The sequence below is a fragment of the Diorhabda carinulata genome, chromosome X, assembly GCF_026250575.1.
Source record: "Diorhabda carinulata isolate Delta chromosome X, icDioCari1.1, whole genome shotgun sequence".
Lineage (NCBI taxonomy): Eukaryota > Metazoa > Arthropoda > Insecta > Coleoptera > Chrysomelidae > Diorhabda > Diorhabda carinulata.
Window position 1 is genome coordinate 48072984 of NC_079472.1, and position 26902 is coordinate 48099885.

Below are 26902 nucleotides of genomic sequence, written 5' to 3' on the forward strand. Positions count from 1 at the left end.
GTATAAATACTTTATTACGAGTTGTTATTTGTAGATGAAGTTTCTATGTTTTTTATGTATAAGGTTTAAAGAAGTTCCTGCAAATGTTAAATATAAAAATTACGATTTAGTTATTATAATTATTCATAACGTTTTCAAATATTGAAAAAATTATTAATCATTCACGATTATGTCTTTGTGTCCCGAAGTTGTAATAACTAGCCACAAATCGAGGGGTGAGTTGTTAGAATCGACTTTTTTGCTTTAATTTTTCATTATGAAAAAATTACAATAATTTTAATAAACTTTCAATCACATTTCAATAGATGGATAGACATAATAAAGATAAAAGTAATCAAATGTACAAATTGTTTTATAACTATTGTCATTTTGACAATTGTAACAACGTGCCACCCGCTTCCCTAACGTTTTGAATAGTTGGACATCAATTTAGCCAAAACTATCAAGTTATTATGGTAATATTTGCGGATTTATAAGGAGCCGGAAAATATTATCTGCCTACGAATAATATGGTTCAATTTCCATCTCTTTCATAATTTAATAATCAGTTTAAATCTTTCCATATTATAATGTAATTTTGTATTTAGATATGAGACAAGACCAAAAAGAAATCAATAAGTGACCAAAAATAACACAAATGATTATTTTATCATTGTTTAACCAAAAAGTGTTTGTTGAAAGTTTGTGGTAACTGCGGCTACTTGGAAAATAAGCTTTACAAATTTCAAAATAGCTTATAAATTTGTTTTATGTTGCTGTTAAGTAACGAATCTCCTCGGTGAAAAAGTTTTCGATGGTAATAATTATCTAGATAACCTCGTACCTCATTCGCACAATTCCATACAGCTTGCTATTTCATAAAAAATTCGCAATAACCAACTGTTGAAATCCTTGATTACATTACGCAAACCATCAGATGTAATATACAATTTTCAACAAGTCTGAATATATATATTTATAATAAAAATCGTTAAAAATATGTTCACTTTCTAGATCAACAATATCAATATCAAAGAAGCACATATTAATTACCAGAGTAAGCTTATTTTATTCGTATTTCCTCACATTCATGATAAATAATTATGAATTAACATATCTAGCATTTTGATGTGATAACATAATAATTGAAATCAAGAAAAATGTACATTCCAATAGTCTTTTGGAAGAAGAAATAACTTAATACAAAAAATCTGTCGCTTTTATAAATTTACATATACCTACAGAAGCAGAATATTTATATAGATTAAGAAATGAACTACTTCAATGAAAACGTCTATTTTGTCTGGAAAATGTAACTGCCGGTAAATAGATGAGCAAAATATCGAAAACTTACATGTACAACTTTCAACATAATTGAAGACAAACATTTCTCCAGCTACTAAAAAGTGAGAAAGAGGACTTTTTAACTTATTGATAAAGAATTATTTGATGGTCATAAAGCCTCCAATACGATTTCGTGTAAATCCGTTACTGTAAATATTACATATATTACAACCAGGTATTTTGGCAATAGATTTTTGTTATTGTTATTTTCAAATTGATAAAGAGTCACATTCCAAAAGGTTTCTTGTATGCAGAAAATAAGAACCTAATTAGTCATTGCAAGAATCGTTTCGTATGAATTTTTTCAGGAACAAGAATTACGAACAAGTACTAAAAATCTCTCACAGAACGTGTAGGTAACCCAACAATGGCAGCATTCCTAATGAAATCTCTAGATAGGCTGCTTTCCAAAAATGTTTTCTGGGGTCCTCACAGTTCACAGCACCCCAGGTTTAAAATATTACGACTCCACTTTCTTCGAACAACAGTCGTACTTAATGGCAAAAATTAATTGAGTTGCTTCACTTTGTATTTAATTCTGACTGCTTGCTTGTTAGCTGTTACGAAGGTTATACGTTTATATGAAAATTACAAATACAAACTATAATGGAAATAAAAATTGTTTTTTCATTCAAACTTTCATTTAAGAATCCAATTTTTGACTAAACAAATTTTTTTATGAATATCTAATTTATACCCACCCAACATACTGTATATTATGTAAATTACTTTTTTTGGCTTCCCTAAAGTGAGTTTTTGAGATTCTTAGAGAGGAAAAATTATGCGCCATTCGCTAGACTGCTGGACAGTTTTAACGTCATATTCATAAACCCGCGACTCAAAACATTCTGATCTTTTGGTACGAGTATAGCATTGACATGCTTCATACCCTGAACATTAATAAAAATATGTTGAGTCGATCTATGAGAGACGTTGAAATCTGCTATCTCTCAGATGCCAATACCACGTTTTCCGAGCACTGTTTCATCAACTTGTTTGATTTAATCGTCATTACCGGAGGTGAATGAGCATGAGGCAAGTTCCAACAACCTTTTCGACTTCGTAGCCGTAATTCTGTTGGAATCACAAAAATTGAGGCAAACTCGTAGCTCAAATTTTATCATAGACAGAAAAAATTTATACATTTTAGAAAGTAATATTGTAGATTTAGATTTTATTTTTATATTCATTTAGTTATTTGTGTTCGTTTTGTAGTTATTTACAAGGTCTCGTCTACAAATTGTAAACAAGTTTTTGACAATAGTGCACTCTTCATTTTCTTCTTCTAACGCCAAAGAATCTTTTCGCAACGTAAACAAACAGCTGACAAACATACAATAATTAAGATATGACTTTACACGAACATGAAAAAAGGTGTACCAATTCAGTTTATGCCTAGTTTGAATACACTAGTCCGAGTCAAATTTGATCAGACCATTTATAATAGTGATATTTTGATTACCTTTCCTGCTGCTTTTTTTATATTTATAAATAGAAATAAAATTAGGATTGATTGTAAATATATTAATCCCCCCAAGCCAGTTGTCTGGAAACGCCCTTGGATTGAAAACATGTATTAAACTAGGTATTAAATCGCTTACCATATTTGTTAATGATAAGAAATCTATTTTTGTCCAGTATCACTTTTTGTATATGTCGCAAAAACCATATTCGATTATTAGAAATTAACAGTGACAATGGAAAATAACCCACTACACTGATTGCGTACGAAATTGAAGTATTATAATTATATTTAATCCAACAATTTCTCAAAGGTTTATATAACATTTAGAATTGAAAATTTCCTTAATTTCTGTTTGCTACATAGAAATTAAGTATTTTTAAAACGAAAATATAGAATAAGTATGATGTCAAACATCTGCATTCATGTTTTCAAAATTTCTACATTATAAAAAATATAACACAAAAAAATAGTTTTATTGGTATGATAGCTAAAACACCAACCAACAATTCACGTCACGGTTCTGAAAACGTCATGTCATACCATATGATTATCGCACTGAGGCAGCGTTGCCAAGTAAACTTACTGTTCAGTAAATCTACTGGGTTGACATGCTAGCTGTGAATTTTCAGATATTACTTTGATTTCTACTGAAAAAATCCTTGTTTATAGTATTTTATGATATATCATACGCTTTTCGCGTCATTTCTACAGTCTACATTGTTTGTTAAGTATTTTGTTTGAGTGTTAAATCCTAAATTCGTGAAGAGTTTATTGTTGAACTATTACAATTTTAAATAATTCGTGAGATATGCTTGTATAGTCATTTTCTCGAGTTGGTTTTTTGCTTAAAACGTATTAGATACAAATTCACAAAAACTGTGAACCTATGATTCTATTTTTACGATTCGCAAATTGTATATAAATTTTAAATAGTTTTAATGTACCAATTGAAATTAACTGACCCCAGCTTCCACCTCAATCCATAAGAAAGGTCTATAAAAAGATTATTTTTCTGTAGTTAATTGCAGCTATAGCAAAAATGTAACTGAATTACTATTGAATATGACCAATATAAATATATCAGAATTTATTTAAGAAATAGTTTTATTATAAATGTATTAAAATATGGGGGTACTTTCTCTATAATTAAACATTATATTATATAAGTTTAAATTTGTGTAATCTTGCAAGTTCAATAAACGGAAGGCAATGGTAATACACATCAATAATTTCTATTAACATAATTTTTTTCGATGTGCGAGGGATCTCTATCAGACTACTATGAACTAGGTGTTTGCTTTCTCTCGTGTTATAAATATATGATGGGCACATAACAAATCATTCTGGATGAAACTTAAAGCAGGCTTTTTCTATGGAACACAAATGATCATTGCTCTTTGAATTCGTATTGTGTCATTTGTTTGAATATAGGATAATTCAAAAACTTCTTCGGTTATAAAAAGAAAAAAGGAAGTAATTATAGGCGAGTTATAAGGTTTATAATCAAAACCATGGTAGTATTCCGCCATTGTCGTCCAACAGACAATGTTTTATCTAAGTTGTAATGTGTGGAGGTCGTAGTGTTGCAAATGATTAAAACAATTAAAATCCAAATACATGATTTCAACCACCACGTTCTTGTTAGTGCATATAAAACTGCTGTTGAAGTGGCGTTAAAAATTTTATATTTTACGATATATTTTTACTTGAAGGTATACAAATAGTATTAAGCAGTTCCTACCAGAAAACTGATATATTAGGAGTAACTTCCAAAAAACCTTATGTATCTCCTTCGCAAGACAAACTTGAATTTGACTAGTTTACGTATTCTTGATGACTCCGGTGAGAAATCAAATTGCCTTCGAAAATCACGTGCGTTCAGGATAAAATAGTTATTTTCCTAACAAATGCGGAAAGTGATACTTTTCCGCACGCGACTGCAGTTGTCCCGAACGACGCGGAGAGGAGTTCGGGCAAGCGGTCAAGTGCGGGAAAGAGTTAGGAACATTATTTTTTCTACGACCGTATATACAAAAAAGTATACCAACCCATTTTTCAAAAATTATTTTATTCCAACAAACATAATAATATTCAAAATTTTAACTAAAAACTACTAATTATTATAAATATTAATATTGAAAACACAATTTGTTGCATTCTGTAGACTAGTAAGAATTACCGGTCAAGTGGAGTTATTTCGTTTCAACTGGAAGATAGATGACGTCGGTGAGGATGGCATCGGTTGCAGGTCGCATAAAGATGACGATGACGGTGACGGCAACAGTTTTAAGTCATTTGTAGTACAGAGAATTTTATTTGATATTTTTTTCTTCTTATTCTCGGAGTCCTTCAAATAGCCCTCAGCGACAGTAGTAGACTTCCAGCCACCGAGACGCTTTAGGTTGGTTATTTAATATGCAGCAATCTCTGCTGGTATCTTACCAAAAGTTTTTACGCCAACGCATTGAACTGAGCATTTTCCATAGGTGGTCGTAAATCTGCGTACTTTCTGTACAGCGTTAAATAAGTTCCATCATTTATTTCTTCAGATAAAACAAATTTTCACAACAATTGGGTTGCCTTTATCTTGATATTGTGTGATATTTACAAGCTCGGATCTGCGAGATTGTTCTTATTCGGTCACTTCCAAGACGTTTTGAACAACTTTGACGTTTTAGTAACAATTACAAGCTTGCACTAGTGCGGAAAAGTGACACTTTCAAAACTAAAATGCGTGCGGGAAAGTGGGTTAAAACGCACGGTCGTAGAAAAAATAAATATTTACTTTGGTTTCGATTGCTGCATGAGGCGGTTAGTAGTATTGTATTTAATGTATGTTATAATGATTCTAAATTGTTTTTAGAATCCTAGTTACATTTGGTTTTTTTTTATTTTGCTTCGCCCATACATTTGTGAGTTTATTTATTTGTAACTCTCCTTTGTGGCTTATTACTGTTAGTATATCCAATTTCAATGAACCGGTAGAAGGTTCGAATCCCGTTCACGCTGCAAAAAAATTTTTATTTTCGGCAAATTTTTTTCGAAATTATTACTGCAAATTTTCTCTCAACATCAAAATACATTTTACAACTATCTGCCCTCTGTTGGAGGTTTTTCTGTACTATCTGCATCAGTTTTACTTCGAATTTAACACCTCAAATTTTATTATGTTCTTCGAGAAGAATTTTACCCGTGCACCACTGTTGGAGATATATAATACTAATGATTAGAACTGAAAGTAACAAGTTAAAAATAATTTTTTCCAAAATAAGCTTAAAACCATAATGTATGAAAAATACCAGTGTTATTATGAAAAAAGCTTGGGGCGTATTGTTCGATATGTCTCGAACATCGAGCCAAATATGCATGTAGATGATCCATTAATTCATATTTATAGTTATCAATGTCAGGTTATAATTCGAATAATACCTTGTTGTAAAGGTCAAGCAAAAATACTTTATTATTTCAAATACACCTAAAATGATTTATTCCAGAAAAATTCATAAAAAGATCCGAGAAATTTTATTCTTGTTAAGCATATTATTTGATATACCTAACTAAATTATAAGGTTGCGACAATCAACCTGGGCCTTTTGTTCTTTTTTATTTATTAGGAGAGAGAGAGAGAGAAAGAATGATGAGAGTTTGGGGTATGAAGATGTATTATAAAGAATAGCCACAAATTTTTAAAATGTTTATGCTTTGATGTAGATGACGTACAAGTTTTAGAAGATACAATGATAGATTGGTCGAATGCTGACAGATCTTCTGATGAGAGATACCTATCCATTTTTGGGCTCGGTTGACCAGCAAAATGAACCAACATTGAATGGTGTTAATAATCCTATCCGTCAAAGTACATATTTCATAATAATCCAAAAGTGCATTCAAATTAGCTTTTCTTAAACTTGAAAATCGTGAAAGTTTCAAACGATAAATAAGATCGTTACAAAAAGGTTTTGAGAACGTCCCTTTTGAATTATACACTCTTATATCTATATTTTCAAATATTGGGAATGAGAACATGTTGTATTTTCAAATAACAGTTGAAAAAGTTGAAGTAAACAAAACGTCTGTATAATTTCTGACCCACTTTTTGTCCTTAAAAATTCATTTTGAATAGTGTATTATTATTATATCAATGTCTCATTGTCGACTAGTTGGAAACTTACTTTTAACTATAAATCCAAAAATTGATCACCACTAACCTCAAACACATTGTGTAAATAAAAAATTCACAACACTAAAGCATCGTTTAATTGAAATCGATCAATCGTAGTTTTTAACACAGCCGTCACTGATATTATTGTAATAGTTATTTTTGCTGTTGACCTTCACGTTTACCTCGAAATTACAAACAAAAAATGCTCCTATACCGGTCTCCCACGCTACAACAGTTCCGATAAAAAGCAACAACTCCGTGGTTGTGACTGAAGTAAGTCAGATTTTGAATTTTGGTTTTAATCAACTTTAAACAAATATTGTGTGAGTCACGGATAAACAAAACGGTCGATTATATACATACCATGCTTACGGTACGTTGTCGACTAAGTGTAGAGCTAATAGATAATAATTTAGATTCATAACCTTTACGCAAAACGAGGAGTCTCCCATTTACTTCTAAACGGTAACCATGGCCGACATTAACAGTAGGTACTCTATTGGATCATTGGCAAAATTACGTAGATTGATACATTAGTTAAAACTATCAAATACATATTTGATACTGTTTCTAATAGAGGTGGGACGAAGCTAATAAATTATTTAGTGAAAAAATGTACGTACTGATGAAAGAATGACTATTATAATAATTACGTTAATTTTTCGAATTACCTTGTGGGGAAAATTTTTGGCAAGACCACAATGCATCATATCATTTAAAATATTCTATCATAGTTATGTGTAATTAAGTGGTGCTTAGACCATACAATTCTATACATGGTTCGCTACTTTGGCCAGCCAACTAAAGTGAATAAATATCTAAAAGGACTAACGTTAAATATATGTTGCACGACTCTATATTCCGTTGGATGTTTTTGATGATTTCAAAAGAATCGAAAGTCGTTTTAACTGCTTTTATAGATCAAGAATAGTTTTTCTTCTAAGGCTGTATCTTAACTGTCCTTGATAAATCAATGAAGTGAATTTTATGTCGCTATTATCTAAAACTCGTGAGAAATGACTGTCATTCATTGCTCGTTAAACAATATAATATTTAATCTTTTACAAAAATTCGAAACTTTTTCAATTGTTTCGGAAAAATCAGGAATAGACATCGATTATTAATTCTCATAAAAATATTCAGATAGTAATGTTTCTATTTTCTTTTAATAATTTAAATGAATGAAATTCCCGTCACTTCTAATACACTTTTTTCCACTATCCCTTTACTGGCTCAAATAGGAAGAGTAGCAATCTACGTATGGTCTAATACAGTTTTTATCAACTTGGTTATTCAGTTGCCGGGATAACTAAGTAAAACAATTACCAAAAAAGTGATCTAAGGTGTGTGCACTACACAAAATCATCAGTTTTAGTAAAGAATATTTACGACAAGAGTTCAATAGTTAACACCAGCGAATACTGAGAGAAGTAAGTTAAGTATATGGCGGCAATTAGCCATCGTTGGTCTATTTATAAATACGGTTGTGTACGCAATTGGAATATATTATTCAAAATTGACTTCCATCATCATTGTAAGGGCAAACTCTGATTTCTCTAATAAAAGGTCTCGGTAATATTCTGCTCGGTACTACATTCATAAGGGGTTACCTACTGTTAACAGTGATACCCATATTTTAAATATAACTAACAAGTAGAATCCTGCTTCCTAGGAGGCAGTCTACTAAAAGTAGTAGATTAGGAGAAGGCTGGTTCAACTAAAAAATTATACAAATTAAATTAATCGGACTGGCGACTTAAGTCAAATGATAAATTAGGAATTTATTATTTTAAATTATTAAACGTTTGAAAATGTCTCTTGTAAAATGATATTCTTAGAAATTCTCATATTTCTTTAACTGCATTTGACCCTTGTACGTGGTTATTATAGTCTCTGTACATTGTTTCCAATTAACATATTTGATTTGATATAAATAAATATTACATTTAAAACCACAAGATAAACCATGTTGCTGATTAGTCAATAAAATGTATTAGCAATACCTTGAAATGTGGCTATTTTTGTTTCAAATTAAACGCAGTTCAACGTAGTTTTTTTAACGACTGCTCCCGTTTGACCCACAATTCTATAAATTGTGGTATATATTTATATGTTCAACTTTGACCTTCTAAAAAGATCGACGGGGTATATGTAAATGTACATTAGTTTCTTCTTCAATGATAAAGGACATAAATTGAAATATCTCACTGAATATAAGTATAAGTCTTTATCAAAATATATACTAAAAGAAATCGAAAAATTATAAAAGAAACTAATTCGAAATCGGAAGAGACCTGGAATCAATAAAGAACATTTCGAATATATATACTCATTTATTCATCGTCTAGGAAATAATTTCCGGTGATTTTTGATATTACTAAAGCTTTTAAAAATTTTTAAATTCATTCAAATTCAAAATTCAATATTCAAATTGACGTTGATAGAAATATCACCGAAGATCTTAATTATTTCCCAATAACGGAACGTGGCAATGAAACACCAAAGTAGCCTAACTTTAATATATTCCGAGCTTTCCAATACTTACATTCATTCTCTGGGAAAAAAAGATTTTCGGTGGTTCTGAATTGTATTAATTCTAGTAAAAATGTTTAAATTCATAGGATTCAAAATTCAATATTCAAAGTGACGTTGATAGAAATATTTCTACTCTGCTCGTTAATGCTGTACCCCAATTTCCATGAAATTTGATGTAAAGGAATAAATTGAAGATAATCATTATGATAAACCCATTTCCGTATTTAATTAGAATTACGTCCAATACATAAAATATTGGAACAAATAAGCAGGTTAGGATATTTTATACTTTTCCAGCTCCCAAGCTCATTTGTAATCTCTATCAATCTATTCAATACACACTGAAACAATGATGATGGAAACGGAACAATAGAAAAAAAAAACACCTTTGAAATACTTTGCTTTTTAACTTAGATTATTACAAATGCATTCGATTCAGAACTAATACCCACTCGATGCCTCATTAAAAACGAACCAATAGTTGCAGCATAAAGTGACACTATTCTGAAGCTAAAAAAAGTTTTCCACTAAATGGAAGTAAAGAGCTAAAACCCAAACCAAATTATGACTATTTTTGTTTTTTCGTCTTGCTCGGATACGTTAATATTGAAAGATTTCGGTTTCGACGTGTTTTGATATTCGAGTTTGTTTATTCCAATAGTCATGTTTGTGTTGTATGTTTTCATCAGTCACCTTTGTTTTTCAAACATGTTATTCAGTTATTGAAAAAATGTCTTCTGGCTTCATGGCAACAACCAGTGAAAAGGCTCAGAAACAAGAGACAAACAGAACGTAGTTAGTAGAGTGCACATGAATGTGCATTACAATGGATTTCATTATTTCATATATAAGTTTTTATGAATATATTATACAGGGTGATTCATTAAGAATGTCCAATCTCTGAACTGTAGATTCAAAATATGATGATTCTGCTCAACATGCAACCTTATGCAAATAATGCTAGTTTCCGAGATACGGGGTGTTCAAAGTTTAGATTTAAATTTTGATTTTCGCAATAATTTTTTATGTTTTCACAATTTCTCTTTGAAAATTGGCAATTGTATGTTTTTTGGCATGAGGAATCATAATTTGCACTCTAGTTCAGCATTGCTAATAGAGGGCGCTAGTTATACTTGTTTGTGTTAATTAAATCAAATTAAACTTTCCTTGCCTGCTGCAAATTCCCCTTTTCCTTATTAATTTTATGATATCCCCTTCGTCCTGGGATCCCGACTACGTTGACAACCATGTGCCTACCTAGGCGTTAGTCTACCGCAATAAAACAATTTCGTTAAACCTTATTTTACAAAATATTAAAGTAACATTTAAAGTAACCGTACATTTCTTAAAATTATTAAAAATAGAAATATCCTAAGGAATATTCTCATCGCTTCGTCAGAAAATACTCCACTGTACTTTATTCTCCGACACGGCCATTCTGACAATCTGAAAATTTTATTATTGTGTACCTTTATACATTTTTATATAGAATATTAATTTTATTTTGGAGCTCGGCTTCCAAGTATCCATTTAGGATAATCGACTCGAATACAGTAGAGAGCAATTCGACTTATAGGCGAACCAGAGTTGACCAGAAACTTGGACAGCCTAAAGTATAGAAGTAAGGTCGCTGACTACCACGGCAGATGCTCTTCGAGCTGTCCAGTATAATCCCATTTAGAGCAGTATATGCAAGGCCTACTCGATAGGCAGATGAATACCAAGTTCGCTTAGACGCACAGAACTTCAATTTATCGGCACTTGTTTCTTTGGAGAAGTGTGAGCCTGTGGAATCAGCTACCAAGGCATGTATTTACCGAAAAATACAGCCTAAGGAAGTTTAAGATCAATATCTCTTGTGTTTTTTTTTATAAGACTAGGATGTTATGACACACGTAAAGACCTAATTTTTGAAAGAGTTAAAAAAGTTAGAGAATCGATGGGAAACTACTCAGACAATCTTCGCAGTATAGTTTCGGATTTCAAATAAGAAATTATTATAGTTTATTTCAGAAAAGTATAGAGTAAGACTTCATTGGGCATGCAAAGGGACCACAGAGTGACCCAACGAATATTTAAGCCACTTTCATAGTTTGGCATTGATTTCATTGTAAAATTCTTTCTTTTCATCAAGTGCAGGTAGTGCCACCCGGGCTGGGGTCAATATATGGGTTTAGCCTATTGTTATCCATTCACAAACACTGAAAATAGTGTGCTAAAGGCGTGCCGGTAGGATACTCGTAGGAAAGAATTTTATTTCAACAGAATAAAAAATAGGCATTATCTACATAGTATTAGGTACACTCTTGACGTTATAATTAACGGGTCAACGGTCTGATCGATCAAGTAGTCAAGATCCCACATTTTCTCCTCTTCTTTAATGACATGGACTGCTTTCCGCCAGTTCTCTGGTGTCACCCCTTAATGGCTTGATCAAACAGTAGCTTAACGTCTTTCATTTTGAATGTCGTGTTGTGTCTTGCTACAAATCATTTCACTTGCGCCCATATAAGTTCTATGGGATTTAGTTCACAATGATATGGCGGTGTGCGCAGCACAGTTACACTATGTTTTTCTGCTATATCTTCCATGGCGTATTTCATAAAACGATGTTTGTGTAAATTTGCTATAGCTAATAGTTCTTTTTTTTTATTAAATTATCTTCAAATTCAATACTTTTGGTGGTTAACCAGTCAATAATTTCTTGTTTTCTCCAAGATGAAGTTGGAGTCTTCTCTATGCGTCGAGAATGATAACTTGCGTTATCCATAACTACTTCTGACTCAGCCGAAAGATATTTTGTCATTTCACCAAAATAGTCTTCAAAAACATCCGAATCCATGTCCTAGTGGTATTCTCCCGTATGGCACGATTGAAAGATTAGCAAACCTTCTTTTAAAAATCCTTCTTCGCTTCCAATATGGACGGTTATTAATATTTTCCCTTTACCTGAATGCACCTTAATACCCGTTGACAGGCCTTCCATGAAAGCTTGGCGAGCACTGGTTATATTTTTGTCTTGCCACATTTTTGGTACTGTATAATCTTCATTAATCCACGTCTCATCAAGATAAAAGATTTTCTTCTGCTCTGTTCTGTACTGTTTTATACTTCTTAAGTATTTTCGTTGCTAGTAAACAATTTCATCGCTTTCCAGTAAAAGTGCTTTACGGTTATGTTTTTCCCAGGCAAAATCCATATTTCTCAAAGAGGTTCATAAAAGTTTTTCAGTTATCAATGGAATACTGTCATCCTGGTCAAGCTCTATCAAAATCTTATTTAGGGTGGCTATTTCCTTTTTAAAATAAAAAGAGTGAACTTTTCTTCGAATTTTCTTTTGGTATCTTCATCAATCACTTTTACTGGTCTGCCTGGACTTTTCTTGGGAGGTTCCACTTGGCCTGCTATCTTTCTCCCCGCAATAGTTTAAAAACGGTATACTTTCCAACTCCAGTCAATCGGGAACATCGGTCGATAGTTTCTTGTACAGTACATTTCAGGTAATCGTATTATATGCAAGCGTGGACATTTAAAATAATAAGATTTTCATTCACTAATAGTGGAGACTATAAGTCCCTAGTAACTATAAATATCGTGAAAAGATTTAGTATAATTCGATAATATAACTATAGTTTTAATATACATTCGTGCCCTGATTTATATAGTCGCATTCAACAAAAGCTGTTTTCTCATAAAGCGCAGTCTTCCATGCTTCCTATATTTGACACTAAAGTTTATAATTTTTCTCATCCGCACATATTATTTTGAATTCAAATTAGTGGTATGGTTAATGTATGTTCCTATGTTTGGAATTTTCATTTGAAATGATCTTACTCAGAATTTTTTATTAAATACATCATTTATAATTCATCGTAGTTAAGTTGTAGCTTTTAATAAGTTTCGCGATGAAAAAAATCGTTTTTGCATAAAAGGCAAAGTTAAATGTGATTATTATGATATAATAATAATAATAAAAGTGTTTTCTTCTCTCTTAATTTGATTTGGAGGTACTCAGTTCTCATTTTCTCCGCACCAAGAAAAGCCGTTTTCTTATTTAATAGTGTTTAACAAACTTATCACTGGTCATTGTGACTGCATTATTTAACACACTTTATTCAACATACTCTGTTGGTTCACCTGTTTGATTATCTGTTTAGATGGAATTTTCTAATCAAATTTTCACTAATTTCTAATCAACCTGTTGACTTAAAATTGCTCATAGATACTCGCTTTTGATGACAAGGTATGATTCAATAAGACCTCGGTGGAATATTTAGGAATATCATGTGAATAAATTGTAATGTTCTATTTGGTCTTTATATAATCGTATATTAAATTAATTGCTTGCACAAATTTCATAACTAGATTTTTTGTGTGATTCATATATATAAACCTTGTGCCCAATGATTAAATGTAAAGTAGATCCCATAACTCAATGGTTCCTAAAAGCGGCTTACAACCCTATGGCTGTAGATCGAATCTTATTGAGAATGTAATTAAAAATTCTATAAAAAAATAGTTAAAGAGTAAAAGTAAAGTGAAAACATAGTAAATAGCTATTGAGTTAAGATACAATTCATTTTCAGGGATACTAATGTGTCAATGTGATAAAGTTATTTATTAGTTGGATTGTATAAGAGTAAATGAACATAGTAATAGGGAGTGAGGGCTTTTAACGTATAAAGTGAGTTTGAGAGCAGTAGAATAAAATTTAAAACGCCCACTCTTTAAAGTATTACCATTGTATAAAGAATTTTAACTTTATCGTATTGAATCCTTGAAAATGATTTGTATCTTAACTCAATATCACAGTTGTATCCATGATAATTACTTTATACTACTGGGGAGCTTATTTTTCAGCTAATTATTAGAAAGAAATGATGATTTTTGATTTTTAATAAAAATTATTACATATATGGGAGCCGAAACGTCAAATTCCAACGCGGTTCAACCCTTGAACCTAGTCCTGTTGTTCATATATATACTCAATTTTAGCCTTATTAGGTGCTATGTGAAAAAACCTGAAATACGTAGATTTTTATTCTTAAATTGATAATTTACAGTAGGATAATTTTATCCCCCCACGAAAATATTTATCAAGAAAGAGGGTCGTGTGGCACCTTGTTGGAAAGAGATTTTAGTCCTCTCTTTAGCAACTTAGTTTTTTAAATTTTTTTTAAATTTGGTGAATTCATCACTGAGGAAATTAATTTTTGAGATGTAAAATTTTGATAATGTTTCTATCAGAAAACTTTGCGTAGAATGAAGATAATAATGTCGCATAATGTTTAAAATGTATTTTTCAATGTACTTTACATTCAAATGAAATGATCAAAATTCACTTCTGAGAGAATAACTGAGGCGATTTTGGATTTCTCGCACAACATTTTCTATGACCTCAGGAATTGTTTTGTTAATTTTTTCCGATATTCTAACTTTCAAATCAGCAATATTGTCTGGTCTATTTTTAGACTTTAGAAATAATAGGTATTTTCGTATCAGTTTTGCTAAACATTAGGAAAAAATCTTTGAGGATACTAAAATATTACTCAAAAGCCAAATAAAAAATATACATGAATCTAGTAAGCTGCTGTCATTTAGTTATTTAAAATTACTAAAAGTCATCAGTATAATATTTGTGCGCGTATTAAATTTAATTATGGCTCATTTGTTCAAGACTCAAAGAATAGAAATTTTTATTATGATTCATTGTGGTAATAAAACAAGAACTAAAAAGGAGGTTCGAAAAATTTTTAATAACAAATACCCTGGTCAACAGTCTACAGTTAGCAAAAATTCAAGCAAGTTTTGTGAAAATGGACATGTAAAAAATATTAAAAAACTAGGTAGAAAAACTCAATTTACTGATGAAAAAAATTTAGATGTAGATACTTTTCGACATTGAGGAAAATCAACATAAGACAACTCGAGAACTTGTCGCCGACAATAATAAAAGTAAATCATCTATTTTGAGAGTTTTGCATATTGAAAAATACCACCCTTACAAAATTCAGTTGGTTTAGAAGTTAAATAAAGATAGAAAACACGAATTCTGTGAATTGGTGATTGACAGAAAGAACGCAGATTTGTAGCTCATAAACAAAATAGTTTTTTCTGATGAAGCGACGATTCATTTAAACGGAACGGTTAACAAATAGAACTGTAGATATTGTAGCAGAGAAAATCCTCACTGAATGTATGAGGTTCACAGTCAATATCCTAAAAAAGTTAACGTTTGGGCTGGTATCATTGACAATAAAATTATTAATGGTGAGGTTTATTTAGATACATTATAAAGACTGACGTTAATCATTCGAATGAAATAGATTGATCTATTAACTACCAACAAGACGAAGCCCCACTGCATTTTGCACGTACAGGTAGAAATTATTCAATCGAGGGTTTTCCCAATAGGTGGATTGAAAGATGTGGAACGATCGAATGGCCGGCTAGATCCCCCTATTTGACTCCTCTCGATTACTTTTCCTGGGGTTATTTAAAATCTAAAGTATATTTTATTAGACCAGACAATATTGCTAATTTGAAACTCAGGATAACGGAAAATAACCCATGAGTGAATACAAAATATTGTACGAGAATTCCAGAATCTCACATTTCATTTAATTGTGAAGTACATTGAAAAATACATTCTAAATATTATGCGACACTATTATCTTCAATTTACGCAAATTTTTGTGATTGAGACATTATCAATTTTTACATCTTAAAAATGGATTTTCTCAGTTATTATTGCACCAAATTAAAAAAAAGCTCTATATTGCTGAACAGAGGACTAAAATTCCTTGCCAATAAGGTGCCACACGAACCCCTTCCTTATTTAAAATTTTCGAGGGGGTGTTTATAATTCAGAGGGGGTGCTGTAAGGGGATAATATGTTCATACTATAAATTGTTAATTCGAAAATAAAAATCGACCTATTTCAAATAGTAAATAATAACGCTAAAACCGTTCCAGAAATCTATCATTTCAGCATGGGAGCCGACGAAAATTTTAATGATGATTGAATTCAGGTATAATTGCGTCCATTTTAAGAATATCATATAATATAACTTGTATGTAGAATATAGTTATGTTTCAACTTGAGTAGAAAATATCTATATATATATACGATTTTGTATTTCATCACTTTAAATATTTCAATTTTCGATTTCATTTTACCTTCAGAATGATATAATTCACTAGATGTACACAATAATTTCTGATGAATATCTAAGTTGCCAAACATACAATTATTCTGAATCTGAAAAGTGAGTGAATAATTCGCCTGAATATATATTCGCATGACATAACTCGTTTGTTAGAATGCCGCTTAACAATTACGAAGAAGAGTTAATGGTGCGTAATAGCTGGTGAAGTGTGGTGTTTCACAAGACAGCAATAAGACTACTATTTTTCACTTTCTATAGTTCTCATAAATTTTAGTTGAATATAGGTTGAATTGTACTAAGCGTAGTCTTTTGGCCATTCCACATGGCGAAATACAATCGTTGTGGACGCGGCGAAAAGTCATGACTATCACTCACGGAAAGCTCACGACGCCCATATCAAAAGGTGGGTCGAAATGAGCATTGAAAGTTTTCAAATCTCAAGAGCAACAAATATGGCAATCGTAAAATTCATTATTTGATGCGGTAAAGGATATTCTAGTAGAAGTGGATGTTTCTGCAATTTAACCACTAATTATTAAAATTCACTTCTAAGACATACAACTTGTAACCTAATCTTTTGCTTGTTTGTGTATCATCATTTGTTAATATTCAACTCAACGCTTAGAACCCTTCACAGCCCATTCCACTTAGTATCACAATCGTAATGCTTAGATCTAAATGGATCAAGAAAGACCGTGGTTATAAGCGTGATTATTGTGAGTTTTTAGTGGAAGATACTAATAGTAGACGACGTAACATAGAGTTAATATGAAATATATAAGAGCACGTATGGGAGCTAGCTTGAAGGGGCCCGAATTGCTGATGGAGAAAGGAAAAGAATAGATATACCTCACTCTATCCCTGTCTCTACCCCTCTCTCTACTTCATCATGATTGGATCGCTATGATTTCGAGTAGTGGGAACGGTAAAATCTTGGTTATAATAGCGAGAAGAGAGGGATAGAGAGGGTTAACCCGATACTCTTTTTCTCTCTTCCAATAGTATAATTTCACTTCCATAATTCACACTCTATTTTTAATATCAATTCTATGCGACGTAACCGAATCCAACAAGTACCTTATTCATTTAAAATTTAAAATACACTCCAAGTTTTTTTCTTCACTTTACATGCATTTATCTAAATTCAAAATACTGAATCAACTTACCTTAGTAACGCTCTTCTCCACTTGTCTCCTGTTTCTACTACGATTAACTGTAGTTTCATGTTAAAGAACAAAATATCTCGTAGTATATTCACTAAACTCTCTATTATTTCAACAGTCTTTTTTTAAACGCTATAGTTCTTGTTAATATATTTGCTGAAAATTTCTATGTGTAGGCGTAGAAGTATATTTTAATACAAAGCTTATTCAAGTATTCATTATAATTTTCATGGCTTAACAAATGAAAGAACGTACATATTATCTTCATTACAAATAACATTGAATGTTTTATTATAGTACGAAAAGAAAAACAAACAAGTAACATGATAACAAATTTATATGAATATCACTAGATGTCATCTTGATGCTTCACTGCAAATTCAATTGAATCATAAATCTCAAACTGTCTTTTTGTGGGATTTTTGCTAAAATTGTACCATTTTAAGAACGCACCACACTTTGTTAACAGTTCTTCTACAGGAAATTTAACAACCTTATCTACTTATTTTTAAGGTAGGCATTAAAATAAAGCAAACCTCTACCTTTTTCTCTAAATATTTATCAATAATCATTCCTGACGGCATCAATTGTTGACAAAATCACTTTACTGTAAAAATTAGTTTTGTATATAAATTATTAAAATATTTTTTACATTTTAACAAACAACTTAAATTATTCTTATAGTGAGAAATGTAGAAAATGCGAGATTCTAATGTTAAACTTTGAATCATAAATATTTCCTGGAACTAGCAAATTTAGTGAAACCGATTCTGCCGATAAAACAGCAAAAATAGAAGTTCTATGAACCTTTTCTACCTCCACATCTCTTCGTATATATTCAATATATATTTTGAGATACAAGAAATATTAAGTAATCACTACCTACATCAATTGTCTTTTGCAGCCGAAACTTAAAATATTAAAGACAGTAATTTTTTTGGAATGTTTTCAAAGAATAGATGAATTACTTCAACTATATTATCCCTAGTCGACCACGTAAAAATTAAAGAATAACCAGAAATCACATATGGTCAAAACAAGTCAATAATGTGGATGTTCAATGATATTATTTCACGCAAAAATGCGATTGTCTGTTGTACAGTATAGTAAAAAGTATAAAACATAAATTGTGCAGATTGTGTTCTGTTTAACAATAATAACTATTATCATTGAAAAGGTTGGCTTTACAGATGAATATACGTTTGGTTTAATTGAGCATGCTAATAAACGAAATTGTCATTGCTGCCTAAAAATCCACGAAAATGGGAAAAAGTGTTTGTATTTTTAAGAGTAGTATTTTTATAAACCTTCAATCATTGACGGAAATCTACATGGAGAGGACCATTTATACAGGGTGGTGCAATAGAACGTTAATGTTTGAAAATAGATTAAAAAATAAATATAGAAGGTATATAATATAACAAATCTGTGTAATTGTAAAGTAATAACTGAAATTTGTTTTTCAAAAATAACTACATATGAATGATAATCTTCTGGATGACGGTTCCTTCTCGACGATCGCTAATGTGATTGCTTCCACTTGTACTGATCCATGTTTCTCGGAATATTACTATAGGCTTTGTATTTGAGGTATTTTAACATAAATAAGTTAAGAGGCGTCATATCTGAACTAGGAGGGGGGCCCATCATAGAAAACGACAATGCCAAAACTGGAAATCGAATCAGTATTGAATTAGCATATGTGAATCTTCTTCTGAAGTCACATTCTCTCGCGATTTTCCACAAGTAGACAATCGTGGATTTCTCATACAGATTGCCTAAACTAAATAGTCTTCGGTCCTAGATATTCTAGGGCGACCTTTTGCTTGTGTTTTGAACGTTGAAGTCTCTTCAAAACTCTTTACCCATATTTTAATTAAATAGCTCTCGAAGCTTCACTTATTCGCCGTAATTCAATTTCAGAACAGTATAATCGCCTAGTAACAACGTATGAATGACAGTTTTTGTAAAATGGACATACGGAAAATGCTTCCATCGAAATGACTCTTTGTGACTACAACACCAAGAACGTGCCTATCCTGTAAAATCACAGTATCAAGATTTGAAGAAAGTAATTTGAGAAGAGACAGAAAATAATAGAAATTTTGGAAACTGTTTAAAATATATTACTTATTATCAATTCTTTTGTTTTATTGTTACGTGGAATGGAAAAAGAAAGTATTTACTAGCGGAACTTATGCCATTCAAAATAAGATATTCCGAACCTCTAATTCTATCTGAAATTTTAGGGGTATTACTGGCTTGCACTAAAATTTCGATGTAATTTATTGGAGACCAACCCAAAACATGCCCTGTTAAATTTAGCATGCTGTTGCGTTTATTCGAATTTTCTATAGATGCTGTATTCAATTTAAATTGAGAACTTGTTTAAGAGCATAACCATAACGACACTAGCAAAAAACAATTTAATTTGTATAGAAAACATTATTTATAATAAATAATTCGTCACCTTCGTTAAGTTGAACATGCAGAGAACAAATTAAATTTTGAAATCTTTTTTTCAATATTTCATTGGATATTTATACCCCTTGAGTTCGGTCGTATTCTCATTAATTAAAAGCAGAAGTCTATTTCTATAAAATTTGTTCCTAAATTTTAATTGTCATTATCTAGTGTTTATTTTAAATAATAGAATTAAGTAAATATAGAAGTTTACGTAATTATCAGAATATGTCTGTCTCCTTTGGAAAATAACTGATAAATTATTTAAATTTATATTAACATGAATCATCACCAGGGTCGGCTTAATGATAAAAGGAAATAAGCAAAAATTCAGTGGCGTGAAATTTTTGCAAAAGATGAGATTTTCCTTTGAAAATTATCGAAATGAATCTATATAGAACTATTTGATTTTTATCATATATGTCATGTATGTCATATATTATGAAATTCAACTGCTATATCAACAATTATATATTTAATTACAACTCACTGTTTCCCATAAACATCATTTGTCGAAAATAGTGTATTGTATAACAAATAAGCAAAATAAAAAATTTTTCTGGAGTGCAGATAAGATGACGTTTTCCAAAGATGCGTTGTTTTTATGTGTTCAAAACGACGTTCAACTAATTGCATTGTTGTATTCAGAATTCAACAACATTTCAGTCCCTATGGCATTTTATGCCAAAATATTTAGCTTTGAGAAGCAAGAAAAATGAAGTTACTCTGAAATAGATTTCAGGACTCTCTAAAATAGGGACAATTAAACCCTTCATAGGACCTGAATCTTTTTGTAGAGTCAGCAATAGAGAAAGTATCGGGAAAAAGGTAGATAGGGGAAAAATTAGTTACTGGGACAATCTACAGGGACTGAGACTATCCTGGGAAACTATAACCAGAGAGGATGAAACCTCTATCTCTTCTCTCAAAGTGTGAGACACTACGGAACTCCAAAGCACACCTGGGAGCGTATGAAATGGAAGGCGGAAGTCTCTGGCAGCTACAGCCATCCCACATTTGTTCAAAGTTCATCACAATCAGTAATTAAATCAGCTAAAATTATAGTCAAAAATGCAACTTTGCACAATATTTAAAAATTTGAACACATATTTTAATAATTAAGGCATCGTAAACTGGGATCATAATTTTGATAGTTCCAATTTTCTTGAAATCTCTTCAAAATAAAGTAACAAAGTATTTCCAGGAAAAAATTCATCTTGATTTGGATTCTCTATTAAATAAAGTTACTATAAGCGATTTCATAGTTTGGTCTTTATGTGCTTGGTAGCAAAATAATCGGATGCTTTTTAACATTATCTGGAGGCGTATTTCCAAACTCTAAAACTTTGTTTTGCATTATACTCAATATTTTACTAATCTAAACTATTTTAATTTGAGAATTACGTCATAAATTCTCCATTTTGAACATATGGAAGCAATGATAAGAGAATACCTTTTTTTGTCTCAATATATTAAAATTTTCATATCAAATTTCCATTGTTTTGAATACCCAGTGTTCTGAAATATCACATTACATTACATCAAGATACCTAAAAAGGTTAAATTAAAAATTCTGATAAAAATAGAATCTACTAATCTACTAAACTGCCTAAGGAGACAGTCCCTAATGAGTCGGCTCATCCATATTTTAAAGTGCTCTTCAAACCGGACATTAACGGATCTCTTTGCCTGTCCAATATACTTCTCAACACAATCACTGCAGCTAATTTCATGTATTCCAAATTTTCGTATATTATCCTTAAGATTACCCAGCAATTGGTTTCAAAGGCGGATTCAGGAGGGGGGGGTCATGACCCCCCCCGAACTATTTTGTCACTATACAGATTTTATGTAGCTACATACCTTCAATATTCAATTAAATTAATATAATATAATAACTTTGTATGATGGCACGTTTGGGAATGAATGCATCAAAAATTTGAATTTTACTGCGCCACACTTGCACGCACTTGTCGACTACGTAACGTCAACCTCAATCGGAATCGGAACGACTAAACTTCAACATAGTTCTAAGTTGAAAAACTAAAATTTCTTTCTACCTATAATGTGTTTATAAGTGTACCTTTATAAGTATTTTTAAAAATTGTTGCTATGAATTCATTAATTACAAGAAATGGTGAGTAGTCAGTTTCTCATTATTCCAGTGCGTGTGTTTTAACTTAAATGTTATTGTTGTTAATGCTCATAAAGTACCTCATAAGTAGATATGTAGGTACGTACTTACTGAAAGATTGCTGCGTGACTTATGTACCTACTTATATATTTTTTTAGACCTAACCTACAATCTTAGATAAATTCACACAATGAAATCAAGTGTATCGTCGTGACCACACTGATTTTAATAAGAGAGCAATCAACAGAATGAATATAGCATTCTCTCTTCCCCCGACATACCTCTTATGAAATATAAATAGGTTGCCTCATTCCGTGCGTGGTAGTGCTTCTCTGGATGTCTTCTCTGAAGAGAAGATGGCAATATGTACGTGTATATGTACAAATTATTATGTGTTAAGATTTTCAAGAATACAATAAAGAATAAATATTTTTAAGTTCAGTACTTACGTACATTAATAAAATACCTACTTTTTACTTGTATCTATTGTTATCAAAATTAAATTAAAAGTTCTGGCTTGACCAAGACTATGTGACCCCCTTTTGGCGCCAAAGCTGGATCCACCCTTGATCGGTTCGATGTATTGTTGGGTTTATGAACCAATTTAAAGCCCACTCTGTTAAAAATGCCCCTCAATCCCTTTGTTTAGACAGGATTGGAAGGTACCAGAGCAAATTTTTCTGGTTTTTTATTATGATTTTGGAAAAAGGTAGTTCTTAAACCTATGATGGTTGATTAACCTATTTACAATTCTCTTATTATAACCGTTGAGTACAGCTACATCCTCAATAAAGGTCCTTTCTTTATTGTATCTCTTTGTGTGAAGTGGAAAGTGAATTAAACAATATACCAGGAAATGGAGACTGGCATTCTAATGCTGGATACAATGAAAATAATCAGCCGGGATGTATCTGAATGTAGCGGTGTTTTTCCTAAATACATCAAAATCTAGCCAATCACTATTCTTAATTATTAAAGTATCCAAAAATAGTAACTGTCCATTGTTTTCCATGTCGTAAGTGAACTTTGATATTTTGAATTGAGTTCCAAAATAAATTTCACGTTTGCCTTTTTCGTATTGAATATAGCGAAAATATTATCTACGTACCATAACCTGGGAAAATACTGAATCTTTTGATTGATTTGCTTTTCAATATGACCCATGGACAGTTCAGCAATAAACGATGATAGGCAATTATCCATTGCTGTTCTTTCGACTTGTTTGTATAATTCGTTGTTGTACTGGAAATATTTTTGCTCCATACATATTTTTGTTAATTATAAATATTCTTTTATTAAAGCTCCGAAATTATTAAATGTCCGGTACGCCAAGGTCTGCTGGATCGGCACGCTGGGAAATAATGAGCTTACATCAATGGACATTAACATTTTTTGATCTTCAATTTATGTATTTCATTTGATAAATTTTAACGAATTCTTCCCTGACAAACTCACCGGTTTGATGGGTACGTTTCCAAACGCCTCCGTTAATCTTCTGGAAATATTTACTGACAACTCATACCTGATTTTCCCGGTGACAAGGTTTTTCCAACTTTTAAGTGTTTCTTTCACATTTGTGATCATTTTATCCAGATTCTGTGTGATCTTAGTGTATAGTCCTGTTTCGATTAAGCTGTCCACTCTCACGAAATAGTCCATTATAACAACTTTGTTTTCTTTATCCTTTCCTCCTCAAACTCCTATCAGTATTCTAATCTTTTTTGCCGACTAATGAATTTCTATCCTTAATAGACACTGAACGTGTTTGTTTGAAACTCACACCAGATTTCAACTTCTAAGGATATTTCGTTTACAGTAAAGATATTTGATTTCTAGATCCAGTCATTTCTTTCTAGCAAATTCCGGAACTCTATCTATAACCATACTCTTGCTTACCTCATCTTTGATAAAACCTTGAATTTTTAAAAAAGTGGGTTATAAATTGGTTCATAAATCCAACAATACATTTAAACAATTGTTGGGTAAATCTAAGGATAAAATAGTATATATGAAATTAGCTGCACTGATAGTGACGGAAAATGTATTGGGCAGACTAAGGGATCCGTTAATGTCCGTTTTAAAGAGCACATAGCTCATTAAAAATAAGGACGGGCCGAAAATCGAGAATTACCGATCATGCTGCTAGTCATAATTATGATAATATTAATAATGTGAAATTGATGAAATATGTCTCCAATAATAAATTGTTAGATGCATTAAGCACTGAAATTGCTAAATATTAGAACAGCTTAAATTGAGACAAAAGGCCAATTCTCTTCAGCCCACTCTATAGTTTAGTAGGTACAGAATAAACGTGAAGATTCCCGCCAATTGCTGCTAATCTTCCCACAAATTGTTTAATGGATGTACTCTATATTTAATTTTACACGCATCAATAAATTTGTATAGGTAATGAAGATAAAGATTATAAAAACACTATCTCCAAATTAAACCTCTCATGGTTATCTATAAATCAAGAATCAAAACAATCTTACCGTACTGGTAACTTTGCAGCTGATGTGCACCAGGTATGGATAAAAAACTTCTGAACTTCAGAGACTTATTCTTTAGATTGTATTGGGGATGGCGATTTTAAGGTCTATGGTGTCCTCTGACCAGATTTACTTTTCCTTATGAACTGTAATATCTGGGCTTAGAAAATTTCCGTTCAAATTAAGGCGTTCTTTTACTAGTTAATCTAGAGTTTCTTTCTCTTACCCACAGAATTTACAGTAGTCAATTTCTATTATATCTAATTTGATGTCCTTTGAGGCGGTAATGCTCTGTACCAAAACTAAAGTTAGGAAGAAAGAATGGTCGAGTCTTGGAAGCATCTGATGCTATACTTCTATTTTAGATCCTTCCTTCTCATGTAACTCTTTCTTTTTGCAATCTTTTCTTTGCAAACATATTGACATATTCGTGAGCTGTATTTGAGTTTTCTACGGTAATCTCAGGCAATTAATACTCCAGTTTGATTACTATATCATATTTTCAATAGTTTTTTCCAGGTTCATTACCAGAGATGTATCAATGGTATTATATTTTGAGTGCTATAATCCCTTTACGTTTTTCTTTAAGGTGAACATTGTGGTAAGAGCAATTCAGAGGTATATTTTCTTGATTATATCATTAGTAGATCCTTTAATGGGGTGTACTTGCTCAGAGAATTCATCTTTTCTTCAAATTTTACAAACATGTAAAAGCACGAACACTTACAATCGAAATTACTTTAAAACATAGCTTACCCACTTTGGTTTTCACACTGAAATATTCTGAAATTCACTTAACACACTAAATTACCATTCAGTATTAGCGCTTAAGCCTCCAGATATCAATTGCTATTAATTATACACTACGTATTGTAGAACGTCAAAACAAAATTAATACTTCAAATATTCTTGCGGATACTTTACATTGTCTGTGTACTGTCCAACTGTATCGTCTCTATATTAACAAAAACAAATTAACGTAAACGTATTAAAATCCATGAGTGCAATTATTCTTGTCAATAGAATATATGAATTCATTTTTGCTTTTATAAATGAATAAAAGAGATTATTAATATGAGTAATGAATGTTGATTGCTAGATATAAAATCCAAGGATTTTTGTCTCGTCCAAAACAGATCGATAGAATTTGCGCAAAGAAAAGGCACCAAAACAAGGATCAGAATGATTAGAAGTCACGGCTACATTTTATTTTATGAGCGAAAGCAAATAGGGCATCCTATAAACCAGAAAATTATAATAATCGTAAATTTAGGTGTACCTAATATATATTTTTAGACAAAATATGAAAAAGTTTAAAATGAATGTCAAATTGTTTCAATTCCTCATATTTCTTTCTACTGAATCACCTACTCGAGAGAATGTTTATAAATTAAGAGAAAATATAATCAACCACACAAAATTTTTGAAAAAACTACTACATTCATGTTTTCCCATACTCTCTGGTCTTAGGTCAGTACTTCCATTTTCACCTGACTTCTAAACTTTGAATTTGCTTATTGCTTACTCCAATATTTTACAGTCTTTATTAGATCGTTGTCGTATGTAACTGTTTTCTTTTTATTTTGTTGATAATTTAGGTTCTCCACATCATTTTTTTATATTTCGTTTTTTTTGCTTATTTCTAGATTTTCTTTACCCTTCTTCTAACCTGCGTCATAAATTTTGTTCATTAAACTCTGTAATAGACTTCAATTGCTGGAGGAAACAAACTTATCGGTCTGCAATTTTCTCAACACTATACTCAATTTTTGTTCAGTCTATCAACTAAATGTTCTTATATTCTTCAACTTAGTATATGACTTGGGGTTTTCGTGAAGGATTTGTTGTATATAAATAAATACTTTAAGATTTAGAAAAAAAAATCGATCGGATACAGAAATATCTTTGAGCTTCTAAAGGCTGAATCTTTGAGAAAAATTGGCCTATTGGCTCATTTCTTTCAATGCACTCATATTTTCTATTCATTTTGAAAGAA

General features: G+C 31.3%; 1 protein-coding gene across 3 annotated transcripts in view; it reads right to left on the reverse strand.

Moving 5' to 3' along the window:
* Nucleotides 1–26902, reverse strand: part of LOC130900491 (phosphatidylcholine:ceramide cholinephosphotransferase 2-like) — a 118950-nt gene that overhangs the window by 73915 nt on the left and 18133 nt on the right. Inside the window, exon 1 of one of the 3 annotated variants that reach the window (XM_057811142.1) lies at nucleotides 6961–7409. The exons of 1 other annotated variant lie outside the window; for it this stretch is intronic. The gene's annotated coding sequence lies outside the window, so the exon portion shown is untranslated. Of the gene's footprint in view, nucleotides 1–6960; nucleotides 7410–26902 lie in introns of those variants that run through there. One more of the 3 variants, XM_057811143.1, reaches the window with a different exon arrangement.